The sequence below is a fragment of the Motacilla alba genome, chromosome 9, assembly GCF_015832195.1.
Source record: "Motacilla alba alba isolate MOTALB_02 chromosome 9, Motacilla_alba_V1.0_pri, whole genome shotgun sequence".
In the NCBI taxonomy this organism is placed as follows: Eukaryota; Metazoa; Chordata; class Aves; order Passeriformes; family Motacillidae; genus Motacilla; species Motacilla alba.
In genome coordinates this window covers 15,017,916-15,041,544 of record NC_052024.1, presented here as the reverse complement: position 1 = coordinate 15,041,544, position 23,629 = coordinate 15,017,916, and the positions used below count along the sequence as shown (strand labels likewise).

The following is a 23,629-nucleotide window of genomic DNA, read 5'->3' as shown; positions in this document are numbered from 1 at the left end:
GCAAAACCGCCAATTTGTTTGGTGCCCTGATCTTCTGATGTGTGAAGAATCTCAGCTGTGGGCTGTGGCCAGAAGTAAAAGTTATTGAGTGAGTGCATTTGATCTTAACACCTGTTCTTCTTAGACACGTCTGTGAAAATTTCTTATGAGTGGAAGTTCTTTCAGTGTAGACCTGTATTTGGCTGTTGAGAACTGGAGACAGAAACAGTATCAGTAGCTCCAGAAGTAGGTTTACAAAAGCCTTGAATCCTGAGATGTGGGAGGGAAAAATGGCAGTAGATCAAAGGCTACTCTTCCATCCTGGAATCTCCAACCCTGGATGCTTGACTCTATAAATGACTGCAGCATCCCAAAGTGCTTCCCGACAGTATTATGTTTAGATAAGAATAATATGCCTGTTGGACATTGCTGCTTCTTTCTTTATTACACTTCTCTGTATTTCTTGGTAGAGCTAAGGCATAGGACACTGTGTATTACCTGGCTTGAACTCTTGTGTTTCATTGGTTCTCACATCTGCAGTATTGCTTTATGAATACTTCAGTGTCCTGACCCATAATGCTGTGATGATCTGAGATGGGGACAGATATGGGCAAATTTGTGAGAAAAATAGAAACAGGCTGTTGGCTAACTAAGTTGTTTTGTTTTGTTTTGTTTTTTTCTTAGAGAATGCTTTTAGACAGGGGAAAGACCTGGACCAGAAAGCAGATGAGGTAGACTTTGACCTTTCTCAGTTCCAGATGGCTAGAATATTTCATGTGTTCTCCCACATAGAAACCCTGTAGTTTACATGGAGATAAAAAATAGGTGTGCTCATCCCAGCCTTGACCCAGGCCTCATCTCTCTGTTATCTTTACTTCAATTAAAAATGTAAGGATTCACCTGGCAGGGTCTCATTTTTGAGCTTTAGGCTGCTGCAGTTTTTGCTTCGTGTGGCTAGTGAAAATGAGGATAATCTCCATCGTGAGAGCTGAATAGACCAAGAGACATCTCATCTCCCCCAGGAGGTGACTAATCCAAACTTAATCCAGGAAGATAAAAATGCGTTTTAAGGAAGAATCTTAGCCTAAGTTTAAAATCTGAAAAACATGATGGAATTAAAAAATAAACTTATGTGTTTATGTGCTTACATGAATATGGGTAGAAAAGGGAGTATTTATTTCCAATTAACTTCCTATTTCAGATTCTTAAACCTCTTTCTGAGAAAACCTGGATGTCAATTTTTTCCTGACTGTGAGTGGCTAGTTTGTCCTCAGTAGCAGGAGGACAAGCAGCTATTGCTTGTCATGTTTATCCTAAATGTGACAACAGACAATCCCTAACTGTGTAACTCTCTCCTCTCCTCCTCCACATGGCACACTCAGTTGCCTTAATGATATCCAACTGGGCTCCATCCCAATTATTTGTTTTTCTGGTAATCATCCATATTTCCATGTTAAAAAAATAGCATTGGAATAACTTTGGTTTTGCAAAGCAAATAACTGAGCAGACACACTATGCATCTGGAAAGGAAAAGAAGGGAAGATTATTTTTGGGGGAGATTCTTTTCTTTGGGTTTAACCTATATCCTCTGGTTCCCTCACCAGAGACCTTAAGCTGTGCTACACTCCTCTCTGCTCCTTGTGCTTTGGTGCCCTGTGACAAGGACAGACAAGATCTGAGAGGTTCTGCACATGGCTCTGTTGGCACTGATGCCACTGTATGCTGGGGAAGTACCTGCAGCACTCAGACCTCAAATGCTTGTGGATTCAGCCTGGCAGGATTCACTTCGGATGACTTAGGTCTGCCCAGATGCTATCCCTGTCTTGAAAAGCAAGAGGTCTGGTTTGTATGTGTAATGTCCTCATGGAGTCCGACAGAGACCTCCTCTGTCCTGACCCTGCTTGGTCATCTGAGAACTTCTGATGACCAAGAGTGCCTGGGCTTTGTGTTCCTTTGCCATGAGTGTCCTCAGGTTACGTGGGAGCACTGTTTGTGGCTGTCTCTCCAAAAGGAAGTTCTCCTTTTGTCCATGTGTGCAGCAGGAATGATACATACGTGGCTGTACGTGACTTGTGACTCAGGTTTGATAGGCTCAAGTAAGTTTCCCACCAGAGCCACCTTCACAGTGGTTGTCTGCTTCTACCTTGTTGATCTTTTGCTATCTTTTCTCATTTGGTTTCAGTCCTCACCCATTGCAGCAGCTTTGCCTGTCCTATTTCTAGTTCTGATTTCTGGGGAAGATTTACAGAAAGAAGAAAACTGCAGTTTCAGCTATAGAAATAGATAACAATTCTTTAGTTTCTGCAAACTGTAGTGAAGAGTCAAGAAGTAGGTACAGAGGAACCTATATGAAGGGCCAAGATGGACAGGTGCTGCATCTTGGGAATTTTGAGAGTGCTGGTAAAATAAAAAGGATGAAGTTGAAGGCACAATTTTGGGGATCCATGGACTATAGGTAACAAAGTTGCCACAGTGTTGATTAAGGAACACCTTAGTTTACCTGTTTAGTTTAGTTGTTAGTTTACCTGTAATGATTTAAAAGAAAAAAAATGTTAAAAGAAAATACAGTACTTGTGACCTGAGGTCCATTGGGAATTGAGAGCCAATTTTTAATATCCTTCATTCTCATACCCTGATGCTGTGCACAGTAATTCACTATAATTTCTTAGAAACACGCTTGAGGAAAAAGGATTGTGATTATTTATGCTTAATGGGATTTGCTTTTGTTATTCTGGGGACAAATATCAAAAGTTTTGGGAACTTAGTAGCAAGTTAAGCCATTGATTCCCTGATAGGACTTCAAAATTAGAATTGTAATACTGTAAAATATTAATCTTTGACATTCATCACTTAGACAGTTCAGTTTCCCTTGGCCAAACTTAGGATTAAGAAAATAAGTTACCCAGAGAGATTTACTCGTTCATAGCACGTGAAATGCTCTAATCACAGGCAATTTTTGAATGGCCAAAAATAAGAACTTCTCACTTCTGTGCAGCATGGTCTGTTTATAGAGTAATGAAGGGAAAAATGTCTCCATAGTAACCTGTAAAACAGGCAAGTCTACTTCTTCCACTTCAATTCAGTCTTCAGTAAACAGATTTTACATCTGGTTTTTTAAAAAAGCAAACAGAAGAAGCCACACTTTTGGATTATGTGACTTCCATTAGTACTGAATAGCTTCTGGGTTCAAGATCTGTCCCTCTGCTTCCCCCTCTTTGTTACATTTAAACTGATCCATGAAAGCCAATAACTTTTAACAGATGTGAGTTGCTGTTCCATCAAGGGGTCTCTACCTGAAGGGTTCTTCTGCAGGTGGAGAGACAGGGCATTGTGAATAGCCTTTAAATGTGTAAACATACTGTGAAGAGAAAACATTTCTTCTGACTGTGGATAGGGCTAAAAGTCTTTAGCTTACCTTGAGACAGAAAATGTGATCAAGCCTAGATATGCGATGGTATTTTCTGAGGGTAAGAGGAGTTAATGGATTTCTGGCAAGGCTATATAATTTCCTTGCTTGAGAGCTGAAAAAGAATAAACAAAACAAATACACACACTTCACCTGCTAAAAAACCCAAAACCCAACTCCCCAAAAACCACACCAGCAATTCTTTAAGTGGAGATAACCATGCCTTGAGACACTGGGCATATGGTATCAGTGACCTTTTGAGATCCCATTCACTACTGCACTCTGCAATCCATTGCATTTCCTAGGAGCCTCTCCTAGCAAGCAGGTATGTTTTTTTTCTGGGCAGAGGAAATGAAAGCTGCCTGCTGGTTTTGTCTGTTACTGCTTCTGGCAGACACCTGTGTGTGAACCTCTCCTGTTGGAAGGGCAGTTACCAGGTGACAGAAGTGAGGTTTGGCGCATAAAAATAAAAAAGAATGGTTGAAGGAATGACTTCAAACATCACTGCTTTCAAGTTCAGCTTTCTCTTGAGGTAGAAGAGCCAGTTAAACCAGTGATGCACTGCCTGGAGGTTGGCTGTGTGGCACTGGCATCTGAGTGTGGATGGAGACTGGAGAGACTTAGGCACCAGGCTCTGGAAAAGGGATGAAAGGTAGGGCTTGCTCTACAGGATGTCCCAATCTGTTCCTTGTACTGGTATCTGTACTCTTTTGTGTCTTTGTTTCAGTGCACTATGACCAAATCCTCAAATTTCCTGTGTGGATCTGGAGACATGACTTGTAGGAGCTCTAAAATCCAGCTGGTTTTCAGGTTTTATTAGTCTGAGGAAGGTATGTGTGTACATATATATATATATATATATATGTATGTATATGTGTGTATACATATCTAGGGATACAGAGGGGACACGTTTCTGCTGGGTTGGTCATTTGTATTTCTTAAAATGGTAGATGAAAATGGAAATTACAGATTGCCAGAAAATAATTCCAGTTACTAGTTATTTTTTTTTAAACTTCAGAAAGAGTTTTATTCTGGTGAAAGATGATGAATGATGCAGGGGCCAAACATTTGTGGATCCTTATGTTATCTGAGCATGATTCTTGACTGTTGAGAGCCTGTTGAGACTTGGATAGCATGTCTTCCTCTTTCCCTGGAACTGTTCTTAAGAAAACTGTAGATGTGGTGCTTAGGGCCATGGTTTAGTGGTGGACTTGGCAGTATTAGATCCAAGATTGGACTTGGTGATCTCAGAGGTCCTTTCCAATCTGAATGATTCTATGATTCCTTTTACTCCATGATTTTTCCCCCCTTCCACTGGTTAACATCCACGTTAATTCCTGCTGCTCCCAGTATCTCCTACTGCCAACTGCAATCCTGCATTAATCAATGATAATCAGAGCTTCCTAGTTGCTGCCATCTGTTTTCTCGATAAAGGCTGTTTTTAAAACAATTCAACTTGTGGCAAAGCACTTCCAGGGTGTGGCGCGTGTGGAATCGGATGGGGGCTCGGAGCCAGCGGGCAGGATGGGAGACGGCGCATCCCGGGAGGACGGATGCTCTCGGGGAGCACCTCCTGCCGGCCCTGCCCAGTCCCTGGGAGCCAGGAGGGCTTGTCCCGCGGGTACCGGAGATGCTGGCGGTCCCGGCCGGGGCTGTCGGTGGCCATCTGCTGCCACCTCCCGTCCGAAGGGCGATGCCGTGCGGGGAGGGACCGCGGGCCCCGGCGCTGCTGTGCGGTGCCTGGGGGAGCAGATGGAAAACCATCTCCAGCCTTCAGGCATGGCATTGCCATCTCCTTGAGGTTCTGGTAGTGCTGCCTATGCCTGCGAGGGCAGCCAGCATCTCAGCCGTCCTGGGTGCTGCTGCTGGCTGCTGACCTGTCTCCCTGCATTTTTTTTCCTGTCTCCACCGTGCAATGGCCTCATTTCTTTCTGCAGTTTGCTCTTTCTGATCTCGGCCTCTCAGATCCCCCAACCAAAGAATGACCAATACCAACAGCTTGGAGGCACCCGGCTGGCAGCAATATCAGGAGGTGCGCTGGCTGCTTCCCTCTGGCAGAGCAGCAGTGGGGAGGACTCCTCTCCTTTTTCCCCCTCGTTGCAGTTCACAGCAGCTCCCAGCTCCACTGGCCTTCCCAGTCAGCTCTGGACTGCTCTGCTGGGCCTGGACACCCGAGCAGGGTGTGCCACACTCCTGTGCCAGAGCTGCTTGCTGGCAGCCCGGCTCTGGCCAGGCGGCTGTCCTGCTGCTGGCCAGCCCACAGCGACTCGCTAGCACTGGCCACTAGCAGTTGCTTTTTAATTTGGATCCTTGTGCCTACTCTCTGTTTTGAGGGGAGGGCAAGGACTATTCTTTGTCCCTGCTTGCTTTTACTTCTTTGGCTTATTCTCTAATAGCTATTGCAGCCTCCCAGCTGCCTGCAGTGACTACAAATTTGTGCTGAATTAATCCCAGACAGAGGCTCAATCTGAGGCAAACTTTTCTTCCAAAATGTTCAGTCTGAAAAGACATGAAAGCAGGATGGGCTGGCCACCTACCTTCCCTGTGTCAGTCTCATCCTGGGCAAAGGTATGTTCTCTCCCTTCTAGCAGGACTGAGAGGCTCTTGGTGCTGTGCTGGGCACTGACCAGGCACACATGGAAGGGAGAGTCTGTCTGCCAGACCTCAGTGAACAGACAAACAAAAAGCAGCGGCGTGGCTGGCGCTCACAGGTTTTGCTTGCCGCCCTGGAAGCAGCCCTTGCTTGCAGCAGAGGTGTTGCTTCTCCTTCCTCAGCTGGCCCAGCCTGCTGGCGCTGCTCAGACCCTCAGCCTGTCCTTGTGCAACCCTGTGCTGGCCAGGTCTCATCCTGTTCAGTTATCCCTCTCAATGGCTCCTAGAAGCATCGAGATTTCAGCTTTGGTTTCTCCCTGTTTCCTTTCTCAAGGAGTCTTATTTCGTGGCATCCCGTCCTTTTGTGCTGAGGTTTGTTTTCCTGCTGCCTGGCTGAGGTCAGCATCTGTTCCCACAGTCCCTGCCCAAGGGGGCTCTCTGATACCTGATAACACAGTTGCAGGCCACAGACCCTCTCTGATAACAGCAAGGGTGTTAGATCCCAAGCAGCCACTCCCAAGTCAAACATATGGAAACTAATTGCCTTGTTCTTCATCTCTGGGTCCATGTATGCAGGTATTCACCATAAAAAAAGAGTTACAGGTACCCTGTGGTGGGGACCACCACAGGATCCCCTTTCCCACAAGGAGCCTCATGGTTGGTGTTCCTGGCAAGGGCTTTTCCTCTAAATTTGGATGCTGCTTCTTCCTTGACCGGTGTCTGGCAAAGATCTCCTTCCAACTCCATGTCTGTGACAGGTAAAAATCCTCTGAACTGTTTTCCTGTGCAGTCTTTGGAGTTTTGGAGTCTTAGGGGTACCTTCTTCAGGTTTTTTGGTTTTTTATCTTGGAGCTCTTAGTGATGTCATATTTCAAAAGAGGCTGAAATGCCAGAGCAAAAGCACAGAAAGCTCCTGCATCCCCCTGCCACAGTGCTGTGTGGAGCACGTTGCTGTGCCATGCAACAAGCCTTTTCTTTGGAATTCATAGATAATTGCTAGTCCTGTCAAGGGCCATTCATTTTAGTAGTGTAAAAATCACTATGGTTTTATTTCAAGCTTGAGTAACCACTTTGTCAGACTGGGCAAGTTTTACCAAACCCCTATGTGGGCTGTGGGCACAGCTGGAGTTAAACAGAAAGAGCCCAGTTCCACAAATACCAAAGGTTCTCTGACTTGGTTTGAAACAGGGAAACAAAGTAAACAAGGGAAGGAAGGGCTGGGGAAGTGGGGAGAAAGGAAGGGAAGAAAACTTCCTCCATTCTGACAAAATTGTTTTCACCTCTTTATTCCAAAGAGAGGTTTTCTGACATATGGGGTTTAAAATGTTTCTTTGCTCTGCCTGCTTGGTTGTTTACTGCTCTGAGAGTCTGTGCTGTCTTTGCTGGCATTCTCAGTCATTCAGGGAATATGACAGAGTGCAAGGCTGTTTACTTACTTCTACTAGCACTTATTCAGCAGTGAAGTTTTTTTTCTGGTTCAGGTTTTGCCAGGAACTAGAAACTGTTGCAGGAACATGGTGATTGTGGGGATCTTAAGGGAGAACTACTGCCTCTTCTAGGCAGCATAGCTTCCATTATATGCTTTGCTATCACAGGTGTATTTGGCTCATGGTAGAGGGGAAAGTTCTTTTATTCCTGAGTTTTTTCCACATGGAGAAACAAAGGACTTTGCAGAGAAGAGGAGGGAGAAGGAAGGTGAGGGAGATGTTTGTCAAAAGGTCATGCAGATCATCTATGGGAGAGCCAAAGTTAGACAGGAATTTCCTGGATCCCTTACCACTGCTCTGTGAACATCCACCATATTTACACATACCCTCCAGCTGCCTCTCTTTTCTGACCTGGCCCAAGTGAAGGTGGGCTCTGCGCTGTCCCAGGGTTGGTTCCAGGGGTGCTGCACAGCTGTGTGCTGCTGAAACTCTGGATTTAGTGGATGAGCCTGGCCTTTGCCATTAGCTTTGGGCTAGCTCGACTGGAAACTTGCACTTGTAGACAAGCTGACTACTGTCCTAGTATAATTTCATGGCCCTCTACTAAGTTTCATATTCATTTTGCCACATCTCCTTTGGTTTTTGGGTTTCATATTCCTTTTTCCACATCTCCATAGGGATGCGTTTTTCTCAAGGGCCGTGAGGTCAATGCAACTTTTCCTTCATCCTCTAAACTGCAGTGTTGGGAAGGAGCAGCTTTGCTGCTGAAGCCTGTTGTAGTACACTTGCAGACTAAACAGCAGTCTCTGCACAACTTCAGGCTGGTCCATTGACCCAACACGAAGAAGTCTGCTTTTCCTTCAGAATGACCTGCTGTTTTCTCTGGTTTTCAACACGGGAAGAATAAGTGTCACTTCATTTTATTAAAACCAGAAAGAAGGCTGTTGGCCATTTGCTCAACATCCTCATCAATACTGCCCATGAGGCTCTCTGCTTGCTCTCTGGATTGGGTCAGCAACGTGCCTCTGACCCAGAATTTTTCCAGGTAGTAATCTGAGAGCTACTGATGCTGTCTGAGCAATGCTATCCTGCAATTAGTCTGAAAAAATGTTCTTTTCATGTATTTCTGTTTTGTCATTTAAGGATCCTAAACCCCAGATCTTCCACAACTGTCTTTCAAGGAGGCAAAGACTACTTGCTGTGTACTGGAATGTGTCCTTTATATTTGATATTAACTAATGGGGATGAAATTACTCTTGGCTCTTGATGTTACTGAGTGTTCCCTTTGGGGGCTGGATTCCTTCCCAGCAAGTGGTAGCAGCCACCAGCAAAGGTGAGTTTGACATTGCTGCAAACTGTCCCTAAAGCAACCCATGCAACTGTGCCAGCACTAACTCCCTTTGTTCAAATTATTTATTGAAGGTGAACTCCTTGAGCATACAGAGCATGGAATGTTTTTGTGAGTACAAAAAAAGACCCCAGAGATGTGCTGGAGGAAGCGTTCTCAGGCTTAAAACGATGTCAGGCCCTGCATAGGCTGCAGGCTTCTACCTCCAAGTGCTTTTGGCTCCTTGGTTCCAGGCAAGGGGCAGCTTTCCTGGTTCTGAAAGAGCCTGTTGTTTCCAGTAACTGAGGGAAGAATTACTGTTGTTTATGGTTTAGAAAGCAGGGAGAGAGAACTGGGATACTTCTGGCCTTCTGTGCCTTGCTACTCCTATCTATAAAGTGTGGGTGACAATATTTTACCTTCTTCAGAGGGACATTTGCAAGCTAATGGACAGAAAGTGCTCAGGAACTCCCCACATGGGCAGTTGGGACACCTTGGCAACCTGCCCAACAGCTTTTAGAAGTACCTTACCTAAGCAACAATGAGCGACAAAGGGCATAAACACTTTGTCTCTAAAGTGCTGGCTGCTCCCTGCATGCTGTGTGTCTGTGGGCAGTGCTGCTCTTGTGTTGGGAGCCTTCTCCTCCCTCTTGTTTCAGGTTGCACAGAAGCTGCCTGCAATTCTGCTGGCAGAACTGCTTTTTTAGCCAAATGAGAGGATTCCTGTGTTTCAGCATCACCATGAACTCAGAGGAAGTTTGGCTAATGAGCCATGGTGCCTGCAGGCCCCTGAAGGCCAACATGCTTCTACAAGCCCCAGAATGGGACCGTGCCTGCTACCTCCAGCCTCTTGCCTGAATGCTGACATTTTTTATGGCATTGCCATTATGCTCTCTGCTGGCTCTAGGCACTCAGAACTCACTCTCTGTCATATCTGTTTCTCTGGATATTTATGCTGTAAGACTGGGAGCAGAATGCAACCCTGAAGGCTTTCAGCAGTGTTAACTTGCCCTCATTGCTAGTGTATGAGAAACCTGCCACACTGTCTCTTCTTTGATATCTTCCCTGGATTTGTGCTGCTGAGAGGCTTCTCTGATCTCTTCCACTAAATGACACAATCTAGAGCGAACTTAGCAGAAAAGGGTCTCTGAGTTTCAAAACCAGAGTAATCTTTGGGAAAGGAATAACTTAGATCTTTGATGGTCCAAAAGGCCTGACAACTGGGGCATGCAGGAGAAACCCAGTTGTTCAAATAGTGGAAACATGAAGAGAAAAGTGTTAGTGTCAATCTTAGGTTAATTGGAAAATATTCAAAGGACTTTGTTTTGCTTAATTTTGAGGTTAGAACTTCCCTGGGGTTCTATGAAAAGAATGCAATGCTGGCAGCTCCTTTGAAATATGTAGGAGTGAGCTGCAAAGCAAAGAAGTTGTTAGAGGGAATGTGACCTCCTCCTGGCTGGCTGGACAGCAGGAAAATGAAGATGAGAATGTTATGCAATTGCTCTTGCTTCAAGAGCAGTCTGTGGTGTGACATAAGCGGATAGGTATGAAGACATCTTTTCGAAAGCAGATCCTCTGTTCATCCTGATACCCAGCATCAAAGATGAGATTTCCTAGCTCCAAGCTCTCTCCAAATGCACACATGGCCTATGGGAAGCACCATACACATCAGGTGTGTTGTGACTCCAGTGGTCTGTCACAAACACCACTGGCAGCATTGGTGGTAAGATGTGCATTGCTCTGCAGTAAAAGGCCAGGTTTTTGGATTAACTGTATGCTCTTGTTAAGGCCACTCCTTTTTTGTTATCTTTTGTTTTCATTTTTTGCTTAAACATAAGGTGTTTCAGGGCGGGGAGTGTCTTAGCTTACTTTTTTGGAGTATTCTGCAGAATGGGAACCTGCCCATGGTACTGGGGACTCTTGGCACTGTTGCTTGTAACCTGTGGGCATGGGAGGGTGGGGGGACTCACCCAGCAAGTCTGGAGCCTGCAGAGCCAGTTCAGCTCAGGGAGTCACACAGGGGCACACTCTGGCTCCATGCAGTGATGGGGGGGGGCAATAGAGCAACCACCTTATCTGTCCTTTTCCCTGTGCCTTGTGCCAGTGTAATTCCAGCTGGGCACTCTGCTATGCCATCTGCAGAAGGGCAGCACAAGTAGATGGAGACTTGCTGTCATACTGGCTAAGAAGTTTGAGAGCAGCACTTTAGCCAGGGATGACTTGGAAGAGCTTATTCAGACAGGAGGCAGATTCACTTTCCTAACCTACTTTTGAAGAAGAGGAAATTCTCCAGGATTGTGAGGCTCTTCCCCACTGTACTGCCTCAGATGCATTTCAAGCCTTGGAGAGCATGAAGAATGGTGACCATGTTCAGGGCGCAGTGTTTAACCACATACCCAGATTCAAGACATTGGTGGTGCAGTGATTGAAGGAAGGCCCCAAAATAGGAAACAGCGCCGGGGAAGTGAGCACACCACCAGCCTGATCAGGACCTCCAGCAGACCTCTTGGAAGAAATAATCCCTCAGGAATCTTACAAAGAGCAGAAGTGTTTCTCAACCCTTTTAGCCTGTGTGCCAGTTTTGCTGATTGAAAAATCACTTCTATTGATTGAAGAACTCTGGCAGTTCAATCACAGATTAAGGATAGTTCCTTTCAGGAGTTTAATCCCAGAATAAGAAAGTGGGTGTCAGGCCTCTCTTGGGTTTTTGTTTCTTCCCTGTTTCAAAGGCAGAAATGAGCTGTTCTAGTTTGATCAACTCTGTAATTCACGCCACCAAAACCTGCATGGTTCCTCTCCTGCCAGAAGTGGGGACCTCTGTTCTACCCGCAGAAATGTACCCAGTCATGGGCTGCAAACATTGTGGGAAACAATCTATCACTTCACTTGTGTTGAGCCTTCCCACCCAGCCCCAAGGTAATGATGCAGGTTTTGTTTTCCTCTGAATTTGTCTGGCTGGTTCAGGCTCCTAGCCCTCACTTTTTGCTCTGCATTTTACCCGTGGCTTTAGGTGCACTGCAGTAAAAATACTTTACCTTACTGAAGGAACCAGACAGTACTTTTAGGCTGTCGTGAAACTGTTCATCAATCTTCCCTTTTTGCTCCTGGAGTGCTTAGAAGGCTCTGGAAGCAGTCATTATTAGTGTTATGTAATGGTCACAGTGCACTCCAAGAATCAACAATATGTTGTAAAAAGGCCAAAAACCAACACCCATGTGGACTGGCCCCTTCTGACCAACAAAAAAGTAACCTCTGGAGAATTTTAACCTCATACTGACTGCTATTACCATTGCTTTCTCCCGTGCCATCATCAATCAGCTTTCAACTTAGGTTGAAATGCAATTGAAGACAGCATAAGATGTAGAAGAGAAAATTCTGGAGGAAAAACCCCAACTTTACACTTATCTATAATTATAGACTGGGCGTTGTATTAGACTGAGTACAATTCTATGTTAATAGAGAATAGTATCCCTTGTTTAGAAAGGTAACTGATTAAATGGAATCTAACGGAATAAATTGTCATGTCCAGACAATAAAAGCATAGTTGGATTTTTTTAAAATGTATTTCGACTCTGAAGTGTGCAGGGTCTGAACTTCTAGCTTTGTTGTTACCTATTTCTTTTGTTAATACTGAAGTAGATGAGCTGCTTGGGAAGTCTGGATGATCCAAAACAACACAGTGGGAAGGTGTTCCTACCCTCTGATGGAAGCATAGTCCAGAGGGAATCAAAATCAATGTAAGCTGCAGTTTTGGCCCGAGCTTGGAGTGATGCCTTTTAACAAGATGTGTTGAAAACTTCCATTACATAAATGTCCATAACCAGTTTTTCAAAAGATGCAAAGGAGAGACATGAGTCAAAGCCAAGCACGTTTTCTGTGCCTTGGAAATGAATTGCCTCCAGGGAGCCCTCCTAGGAAGTTCAGGCTGTTTACCATATGGAAGTTACTATGGCCTTATCTTTGTGTTCCTACATCTGTGGTCAGGAACCAGTCCAGCTGTACCAGTGGAGCTGTGCTGAGTTGCTCTTTGCCTGAAACCTGGGTGAGTTCAGCTTGCGTTCATCCCCGGGGTGCTGAACTGGGCGGTGTGTGCTCCTCCTGGCCACTGTGCCTCCTTTGGTCCCTTGCTAAATGCAAGCTGAGGCCTCCTATGCCTTGGTTTATCTGGGTACGCACAAAAGCATAAATGATTATGAGACCTGCAAAGGTAGTGGGAAGATGAATGGTTAAACTAGTGTTCTGGTTTTCCTGGTTGCTTTCTCTTGTTTAAATGAAATCTGGATTGATCTAGATTTGGGTCTGAAGTTTAATATTAGAGTTGCCAAAAGTAGCATACAGGTTTGGATGATGCTCTGGACAAACTTCCAGAGGTCCAGGCATACTTAGAAGACTTATAAATTTGTATTTCTGTTGCCTAAGTCTTTTACAAACTCTTGAATAACCTTCGCCAGAGTATTCAACCTTTCTGAACTTGGAGAACAGCACTGGTCTCCTACGAGCTGAGTGGTGCAGGTTGAGATTCAGCTAATATTTGTTGAAGAGTAGGAGTTCTTTAGAGGCATGAGAGGCTTAGCTAATATTTGCAGAACACTTTGAGGTCTTGGGATAGATACTGTTACCAAAGGGTGAAGTGGTATTCACATGTTCTGTCATGTCTGTGTTGTTTACAAATAGAATAGAATGATGTTTTGAAGGTCAGGGACCTTGAGAACAATAGTGGGTTTGAAGCACTCATTTATTTTTACCAAGTTCAGATGCCTGGCATGCACTAGCATTTCATTTATATAAAGGATCTGATCAAACATTTTGGTTGTTTAGAGGAGTTGTTTTGCTTGTTTTCAGGCTGTTGAAATGTCAGATGGCAAAAACAAGAAAGAGCTCCAGATGGAGCAACTGGAAGAGAAACATGATAGAGATGGTAATGGGAAAGCTTCAGATTCACACTTGATTGGGAGTCCCATGCTTGGGATTCGGACATGCACAGTCCCACCTGTGGCTTCCAAACCCACTCTCTGTGCAAACCCTTGTGCAAAGCAGCATCCCATGAGGAAGTTCTTCCTTATTATGGTAAGCAAAGCCAGTAACAGTTTGGTTTGGGGTTTTTTTTCACTGTTCATTAGTCCATCCATGCTGGGAATTGTTTGGGAGCTGTAATCTCATCTGGAATACTCAGCTTTTATATAGCCAAGAAAATCATAAGCACTCTGCTTTAATGATCCCAAATTTTAATTGGAGTTTCATGACTTACATTAATAGGGTGAATAAATGCCCAGTAGTTTGATCTCATTCACTGGCATTCATGCTGTCATTTGCACCAGCAGATTGATCTCTGTCTTCCTAACTTCTAGTGAGGATACAGACTAAATCTGTGTTTGAGTAATGTTGGATGATGGGAGATATGATAAATGCTGTAAAACCCCTGGTTGTAGATGGAGAAGTAAAAGCTGGTAAAAAATGTATCTAATCAGACAGCTCATTTAACACAAAACATTTGTCTAACTTCCTCTAGTCCATGGCCAGATTTCTTGAAGACAAAGGGAGGCGTAATTTGTACTGGCAAAGCTAACCCTGATTTGAAATCAGAGTAAACATTTGGCACAAATTGCAGCTTTTGTTTGTTTACACTTGAAGCTGTGCTAGTCACTGAGGGCTGGAGTTACAGCAAATTCCTAACGTATGCTGCCATCTAATTTGTAATATTGGTGGTGGCTTATTCCCTAATGTTTTGGAAGCAGAGTACAGTACAGGAGACTAAAATTACCTTGCAATTACCAGCTGAAGCAGCTTCTTTGGTGGTGGTGATTGTAATACGGGAATGTACATGGATGGCATTAGGATGTGCTCGGTCAATCACTACGTTTATTGTGTCAAACAATCATTTTAAGGACTCAATTCTAAGTGCTTTAAACTCTTTCTACCTTCACTGAGACAGAAGCTGCTGAGCACCTTGTGTGATGGTGTCCTTAGTTTCCATGCCAGGCTAAGGGATGGGCAGAGAGGCTTTCAGAAAGGAAAAGTGTTACATTGGAAGCCACTAATCTGTGACACAGTGTGAATGTGATCTTTAGTTCTGTCTTGGACACTGCTCTTCCAAAACACCACCTCAGGAGGGCCATACTCATCAACAGAGATATTAATATGTTGTTATGGAGTAAGAAATTATATAGACTTATTAAAAGGTTGATTGGTATAATAATGTGCCCTATATTTAGAACTGTTTTTTTTTAATAAACTCTTCTAATCTAGGTAGATTTAATTAGTCATTTAGTTAATACATTTCACCTAATTAGTTAATTAACAAGACACCCTTCTTATAAACAATTTTTGAAAAAAAAAAAAAACAAAGAGTAAGGAAACCCTACCTACAGGTTGTTTATGATAATAAACTATTATTGTTTATCTTCAACTCCCTAAAGTCTCTCAAGCCAATTCTAGGAAAACTTATCTAGTTTTCTCACTCTCTAACCAAGCTATCACATCCACATTCATAAGCTGCCATCAGTGGCTGTCCATGAGCAATTGTACCCATAAGACAAAGGAGAGCAGAAATAATTATCCCTGAATTTGACAGTTCAGAACATGAGATGTACAGAGGAATGCAGCTAAACCCATGGGATCAGTGCTACCTAATTAATGTCTCTTTGTTGCTGTGCCATAGCCTGTACTGTGCTGTGAGCACACACTCTAACAGGCAAGTTCCATGTGCCTAGGTTTGGATCTTACCAATTCAGGCTTGCCACATACTCCCAAAAAAATTAGTCTGGAGCTTTCAGCCACATAATTCTCTGCCTATATGAGTCAAACAACAGGAATGTATGAAATCAGACATATACACACAATCATAACTGAGCTTTCATTTTAGAGGTTAGTATTCAGTTGGTTAAACCCCAAGTGTAATGATTATGTGGGAAAGTCATTATTTACTGGCTTTGAATCCAACGGTGGGAAGCAGATCAGAGGTGCTTTGGTGAAAAGGTATAGACAGTAACTTGCAGAACTGAGTCCTACTTGCTGAGTAGAAAAAATATCTGATGTTAATTATAGTCCTTTCTGTCTTGTTCCTTTGCTTTGCATTTCTATGTGGAAGGCAACTTTATCTCCTCTGAGGAAGACATCAATACAGTCAAATTAGAGCTGTGCAGGAGGAATGTTAGGGAGGGTGGAATAAATGCCGCTCATTCTTGTGTTTTGCTACTGACATGAAGAGACACTAATCTTGATGCTTGTTCAGTTTCTGTGTAGAGGAACACGTGAGGTTTGAGGCCTTCACACACCTTTTATATCTCAGGAGAGACAAGCAGTAGCTCCATGCTTTTCCCCCCTCCAGCTCTGCCTTCTGTGTCAGCTGTCAATAGTCCTGCTTCGTGCAGAATTAGCCAGATTTTTTTTTTCTTTGTTTATTTTTCCCTCATTTAACATTGCTCTAAATTAAATGTAGTTGCAGGAAACCTACTGAAATAACACACATGCTACAAGAAAACCAAGTAAGGTAGAAATATACAACAGATAACTGTAATAACCTGTGAGGCTCTCTGGGCTTCCACCTCAGTTTCTCTTCTAATAACTCAAGAACTTTGAGATTGCTTTGGTAATTTTTAATGCTTTATTTTTGGTGACTGAAATATTGCTTGCTCAGAGCTAATTGATCTTTCTCTGTTATGAATTCTATGACAGAATGTCAGTGAGGATGTCATGGCTGCCTTGTTGCTATCTGCATGAGATGTGTAGAGACACAGATAATTTAAAAAAAAATTGGTTTTATTTTTTTTAGCCAGATAGAAGATAGGTGAAGGATAGCTGAGTGATTTTTTTTGGCTGCTATGGAGTACAGGATGTGAAGGAAACTACTGGTAATGACTTTCTATGAAGGCACCACCTACACATTTGTCATTGAACTGATGACCTGGAAATCAAGCTGAAGCAGTTATAATTTAGCTGTATTCTTTTATTGCCAGGTTTACTTTACTATTCTTCTGCAACGTTCCCTGACTTTAGCCAGGAGTGTTTGACCAAGGCATGGAAGGTCCATGTTGTCAAGAGAAAACTACTCCAGCTCCTAGGATTTGACTGAGAGATCATGAAGGTTCTTGTTAGGATCAGGCTGTGGTGATGGTGTGGGTGATGTGTTGCTGGCAAGAAGCCTTGGCCAGGCTGGGAGAGGTGCACATGAGCTTTGTGAACACAAGACAGGAGCCCAAACACCTGGACTGTGCTGGCCTCAGTGCCAGCTTTGCTTCACATGTAGCTGGCATTTGGCCTAGCTCGTCTAGAGGCACGTGTATATTTAGAAAGCAGACCTATTTCTAATAATAATCTTTCTGAAGTGATTGCTAGATAAGTCAATTATCTCACTCCTCTTAGAATGGTAACTATTAATTACTTGAGTTATAGGCACAGAGCAAAGATGATCAAAGCAGATGATGCAATGGGATACCGAGATCCACAGGGCAGCTTAACACTGATGATGCCTGTTCTCTGTTTCTGAAATTCTTTGAAGATGGGCGATATGTAATGTTTCTAATTGATTATATTAGCAAGAGTGTTATCTGGAAGGCACTTGATGGGGATTCAGGATATCTCACCCTGTTTCTTTGTGTTTCATTGGCCAACTGAGCAAGTTAATTCCTCTTTGCGTGCCTTAGTTATCCCACTACTAAAATGCAGTTAATCACTCATAAAACTGAGATAATTATACCGTCCTTTCTGAAAGGTGCTCAGACATTTATTGATTACAAATGCTGGATGCGTTTTTGAAGCTAATACCATTTTCTTCATTTAGGTAATAACATCCAACACCAGTGAGTCTGATTTGTTCAGAGTAGGCAAGGGGAGAGATGGGAACTTGAATCATTATTTCTTTCACTTTAAAGTTCTCTGCTATTTCTTTAAAGGAAACAATAAAAGTTGATGCCAGAGCTCTTATTTTTGCTGCAACTTGGTGCTTCTCTGCAGTGCCTATTTCTAGTTAAGAGAATCCTAGCATTTGGCAAATGACAACTCTTCAGTCTAATAGGTGGCACAGCACTCTTGTCTGGGAGCATAAATGTTCTGAACTTAAGAATCTTTGCAGGTGGCACCCTCGATTTAGCAAAGACAAGAATAACATCTACTGCCATTCCTGACAATTCTTACATCCCACAAAGCCATTTGAAAATGTAGAATTAGATAGTGGAGGATCACATTTGGGTGCTTTGGAAACCCATTGTGTACAAAATAGCTGAATATCAGCCTGAGGTGTCATCTGCCAAATGTCACCTATTGACGAAAGGCCTTTTTAAATTTTTCTTTTTTCTTACATGCTGCTTCCCTTCTTGATACTTTCTGAAAAAATGTGTCATGTTCCTATTTATCATCCTAAAGAGGAGCTGAAAAGAAGTCCCCTGCCTTATCTTGAGTTAGTGAAAGTTAATGTGGCTGGAAGGAAGGTGACCATTTATACCAGTAATAGAATGGAGAGTTGCTGGTGGAGCCAACACCACTGATAGAGAAATGGCATTGAAAAGATCACAGGTTATTCAAGGTGCCTGGAGACTGTTGAAAGGAGGAGATACCTTGCAGTAATTCTGACTTAAGGTATCAATTTCCGTCATGAAGTTAGGGCAGTGAATGCTTCCCACTGTTACCTAAGATTGGATCTGGCCTCAGGACCAACCCATTTTGCAGCTGATTTGCTGCTCAGGCCAAGTCCATAACCAAAACTCGTCTTCTGCTTTTGTAGGAAGGGACACTTCACATAAGAAGCATCACCTGATCTTGTTGGAGCAGGTAAAGGCAGAAAAGAGTAGAAGAGATTGAGTAAATGGCTTTCCCACTCGGAGAGGCCGGTCTTGCTAAAATAGTATTAAAATCTTTCAACCTAGCCTTACTACATGATCAGAGAGCTTTCTTTCCAGATGTCACTGAAACACCTTGTTGCTAAATCCCAGGCTGAAGGTGCTAAATTTGCCTTTTATCTGGTGTTGGCTGCAAGAGACCAAAACTGATGCTGCATTTCCAAGTGCTGGGTGTTCACACAAGCCCTGAGCCTTAGTCAGTCCCTTCTCCAAAAAATCTGTGACTGGAACAATCAGACAAAGTGGGGATGAAGAAGGTCTTTTCACAAGGGCAGTTTTTAGCTGGTATGGGAACAGAGGAGGCTGCTCTCAAAAATATTACTCTTATCCAGTTGATGTGGACAGCACAGGGAATATATCCAAGTTTCTGCAACAGCTGATGTGACCATTTGGCAACAGAGAGATATACTATCAATAGGCTTCTTCCACTTTCACTGTGTTTTGGCAACACGGTATCCTATGTTCAGTCATCTCTTCAAATATCAGCTCCCCAGGATCTATAAAGTTGTACCAGATATGCTCTGAGATGCAGGGAGTTTCTGACAGAAAATAGGAATCCACATCTGTAGAGTCCTCCAAGACAAGGACTAGTTTTCTGCTCTCATGCTTGGAATTTGTTCCCTGCCACTGAGTTTTGCCTCCTGCCTTCTTTGCCCTTCTTGCTGTCAACTTTCTTGCCCTTCTTTGCTGTCAACTCCTCTTCGTTCTTCCTGGACTGCAGGTAATAGCTCCTTTTAGCAGCAATACTCCTGTCAGCATTTGTCTGTCCTTGCAATTGCATATTTATGTATATTTGCTCAAATTTTCAAATAGCCCATGTAGCAAAGGAGGATGGCACAGGGCAGATGCAATGGGACCTGCTCTTCCTTATGTGAAGTTGCTAAGGATGTCAGGCTCACTTCTCTGACCATTTTCCCATTGGGACAGGCTGCTGCCACCTTCCAGGCTGGTCCTGCACTTTGGCACATCTTCACAACATGCGACAAGAGTGGCTATCAAGCCAGTTCAGCTGAAGTTGTGATTTGTGTAAGGTTTGGGAAATGTACGCTTATAAAGGGTAGATGTTGTTCATTAGATGTTGATGCCTTAATTTCTGCCCATAGACAGAAATTTTTGTGCCTATGAAATACAGGTAGTGCCCATGCAACTTTCACTGAGACACTTTGGGACCCAGGAGTTTTTGAGATTTTCTGTGTTGGCAAATAGTGGGGAATCAGGATACATAAAAATACGTGCTTGTAGCCCACAAATTCACTGACAAATTAATTTATTTTGAGACCTCAAAATATTCCCTCCTTCCTCAAAAATTGAAACTTGGAGTATTCATTTCTTTAGAGCATGAACCCTGTGATCCACAAGCTCAGTGTCCAAGAGTATCTTCACTAAAAGACAATACCCAAATAATCATTTAGCAATAAAATCAAGCTAGTTTGACATTGCAACTTCTAAGTATCTTTGGAAAATAACTTTCAGAACTACAGTTGTGTAACCATGATTCTCTGGGAATGTTCATCTGAGAAGCACCAAAGTGCTTCCCAGGTCTTGCATAGAGCACGCAGCTTTGAAAAGTGCTACTATCTGGGGGCAAAATTTCACTAAAGCCCTAGAAATAATTAACAAACTGAATATACTTTACATTTGAAAATGTTAAGACTATTAGTTAAGGCTTCTAAGTAACATTGATGCTATCACAATTGTTAATATTGAGTCCATTTAGTTGTTGCCTTGGAACTCTTTATAATACAAGCCAGCTCAGTTAATGAGTGCAGTTTTGTGTTATTAGTTACCCAAAATCAGCTGGAAAAGCTACTGGCTTTTATTTCTGAAATGGAACTGAATATGCTCGATCTCCAGTGATGGGAATGAAGAATCATTCTGTCAATTCCCTTTCTGCCAGCTGATGCTAGGGTCAGAGAAGTAGGTCACACCTTTCTGGTTTTGACATGGAGCAATACTTATTTTAGACCAATTTGCTCTGAGCACGGAGCTCATCTGCTGGGTTGAACTAGGGCATTGTTGCTTTCTCTAGTGCATTGTTCTGTTCTCCCACTAATTATCTCCAAATGTTTCTTATGCCTGGAACACAGTAGTAGTGATGAATAATGGGCTCTCTTCTCTTAACCCTTCGACCTGTAATTTGGCTTTCCACTCCCACCTAGATGCTTTCACTTTCCTGCCTCTACCAGCACTGTGTTAGTCTGACACCTGCCTGTATCAGATCTGCTGCCCCATAACCTCCTCTCTTCTGTTCTGCAAATTGGCTAGGGGAGTGCAGGAGCCTGGTCTTGGTTCCAGCATTTACTGTCAGGATCATGGTGTTTGCTTTCTCTGTACCAGTGTGGATAAAGGGACATCTCACATGCCTGTGGCCCTGAGCAGGGGAACAGCCACAGTCACTCCAGACCTTCTGCTTTGGAGATGACCTGCCCAGAAAAGCTGTTCAAACTGTTGATTTGTAGGACTTGCTGCAAGCTCATTCTAAGAGATGGGGTTTAATTACTGATCACTTTGGGTAAATAGTAGTGCCCCTCAGATGGGGTTTCCTTATGAAGGGTAGGCTGCAGATATTAGACAGATCACATGTGAGAGCTGAAGCCTGGAGAAAGCGGGGGGTGACATCTGTGGGTTCCTACAGATGACTGAGGCTAGTGGGAAGAAGGAGAGGGGAGACTTGCTGCGGATGAGTCATGGAGGCAGTGCTTGGAGAAATTGGACTAGGGCATATCCCATCCTACAAAATAGTCCAATGTCCAAACACATTCTCATTACACTCTTTTACACCTCAAATCCTTTTGCTTCAATTTGGTGGTGGGTTTTTTTCCAGTTTAGAAAACTGAGCCATCAGCCCAGCATGTGGAGCTATTGAAGGCAGGTGTAGTCTCCTTGGGAGGGGACATTTGGGGGCCTGGAAGGTGTAGTCCCCTGGGCCAGCATTCCCATTTCAGCACAGAGGGCAACTCTGCCCTGGCTGGTGCAGTGTGCTGTGTCTGTGCCGTCTCCCAAAGTGCTCCCTCAGATCACTGACAACACCTTTCAGCCTTGACAAAACACTCAGAAGCATCTGCAAGCCTTTCCTCCACAGAACAGCATGAACACTGACTGCTGTGAGCTTCTGCTCTCTGCCTGCCTCAGTCCCACACCTTCCCATGCTGTTTCCACAGAGACATGCTTCAGAGTAACTGCAAAGGCCAATGCACTGTCATCACATTTGGCTTGTTTCATAACTGTCCAGTCTCGTAAAGCACTGGCATTTGGTTAGGCTGGAAGCAGATCACAGTTGGAATAGCACTGCTCCATGTCTCTGGTGAGAAAGGCTGAGCTGTTGTTTATGTTGGTGTTGTCTGCCCTGCAGCTCACAAGGGCTGGGCAGAGACTGGTGATGCTTCAGTTCTGTGATGCTTTTGGAAGCCTCTCTGAAGCCTTCAAAATGTTGAAATTGGCCCATGCCTCTTCTCCATCACTCTCACATATCAGTTCTTGTCCAAGTCTCTCCTCAGCTGGTACCACAGCCCAGGAGCCAGTACTCAGCTTGGGCACAGAATGGCCTGTCTGTTAATCCTGGACAGCTTGCTATAGAGAAGAGTTTCTTTAGGCTCAAGGCTTTTTCTTTGTAGAGACAGGTAATGACTGGGCAAGAGAAGCTGGCCTGTTAGCTGGAGGCCATGTGACAGTCCTTGGAACTGCTGTCAATGTTGTGTCCACACAGCCTATGAAGTGAGTTTGCCAAGGTGGGAGTCAGTCTCTACAGCTGAAAGACAATTCTTTGTGGCAAGAGCCTTGATATTTGTGGACTGTTATTACACAAAGAGACCAAGCTGCTAATCTAATCTCACCTTCTGCCTCATTCAGACGAGACCTGTACCTGTAATGTCTGCATCAAGGCTAATAATTCACTGTTAAGCTACAGCACATGTTTTAGGGTGACAGCAAATCTTGTTTTAAGAGCTCTAAGGGTGTAGAATAAAACTCTACATCATTTGTTCAAGTGATTAACTACTGGCATTATTACAAGTTTTAATTTTTAAATACTCATATTATTTCCGGTTTGATTTTTTCCAGGTTTTACTTTGAGCTTCTGGATCTGGTTATAGTTTGGTTTATTAGATTTTTGAAGTCCTTTAACATCTCCCACAGTCCCCTGCTGAGAAATGTTAATAGAGTTAGCTCAAATCACCTCCAAACCTTCCCTTCAGTAAACCAAACAGGGAGATGGAAAGGCTTCAGCAGCCTGATCTTTCTCACTGTAACATCTGGAACTGAATGATGTGTGAGGTTGAATCAATCATCTGTTCGGAGCAGCATCTGACCACCTATTTGATGATGCTTAAATGCATCCCGCGGAAAGTACTTCTTTTACTTGTGGCTGTTTTCTAGACCAAAACCATCTGTGAATATTTTCCACTGCCTAACCCGACGAACCAAAGCCCGGAGCCGAGGGCAGGCGGTACCTGCCGGCAGCTGGGGCTGCGGGGCAGCTGCGGCGCCGCCGGCACCGGGGCGCACCGGGCAGCCGCGGCTCCTGCCCCGGGAAACGCAGCTTGACCATTTCTTACCACTTTATCGCAATCGACTCAAGGCTTCCAGTTTTCTGTCGCTTATTTGCTATTGCCCTCTAGTGGAAATAGGATGGCCGGTGGCTTGGCTCCCCAAGCGCTGTTTTCTCCCATGTCTTATTGCTCTGGGGCCATCTTCTTGGTTTTGTGATGTTGCAATATTGTTTACATGGATTTTAACATATAGCTTTGCCATTCAGTTTTATTCTATGCAGGAAACGAATATCTGGTCTCTGCAATTGAAAACTAATGTGGTGCCGTGTCTGGGATTAGAACAGACTTCCCTGCTCATCAATGTGCTTTACAAGGGAAACTGCAGAAGATGTTTTTGTTTCAGGCTTAGAATAATTCAGTCGTGCAGAGTCAGAATTGTGAAGTGAACTTTGTGTATGCTGCCAGAACCCACCAGACTGGTTCAAGGAGTGATTTTCTCTGGAAGCAGAAATACTGCCTTTTTACTATTTGTATTTCTATCTGAAGTCTTTGCTTTTATTAAAAAGAGTGAACTATTT

General features: G+C 43.7%; 1 long non-coding RNA gene across 5 annotated transcripts in view; it reads left to right on the top strand.

Moving 5' to 3' along the window:
- Positions 1-8,548: 8,548 nt before the first annotated feature.
- LOC119704593 overlaps positions 8,549-23,629 on the top strand; it is a 57,707-nt gene continuing 42,626 nt past the window's right edge. For all 5 annotated transcript variants that reach the window (XR_005258011.1, XR_005258009.1, XR_005258008.1 and 2 more), the window contains exons 1-2: positions 8,549-8,737; positions 13,574-13,798. This is a non-coding gene — a long non-coding RNA (uncharacterized LOC119704593). The remainder of the gene's footprint in view (positions 8,738-13,573; positions 13,799-23,629) is intronic.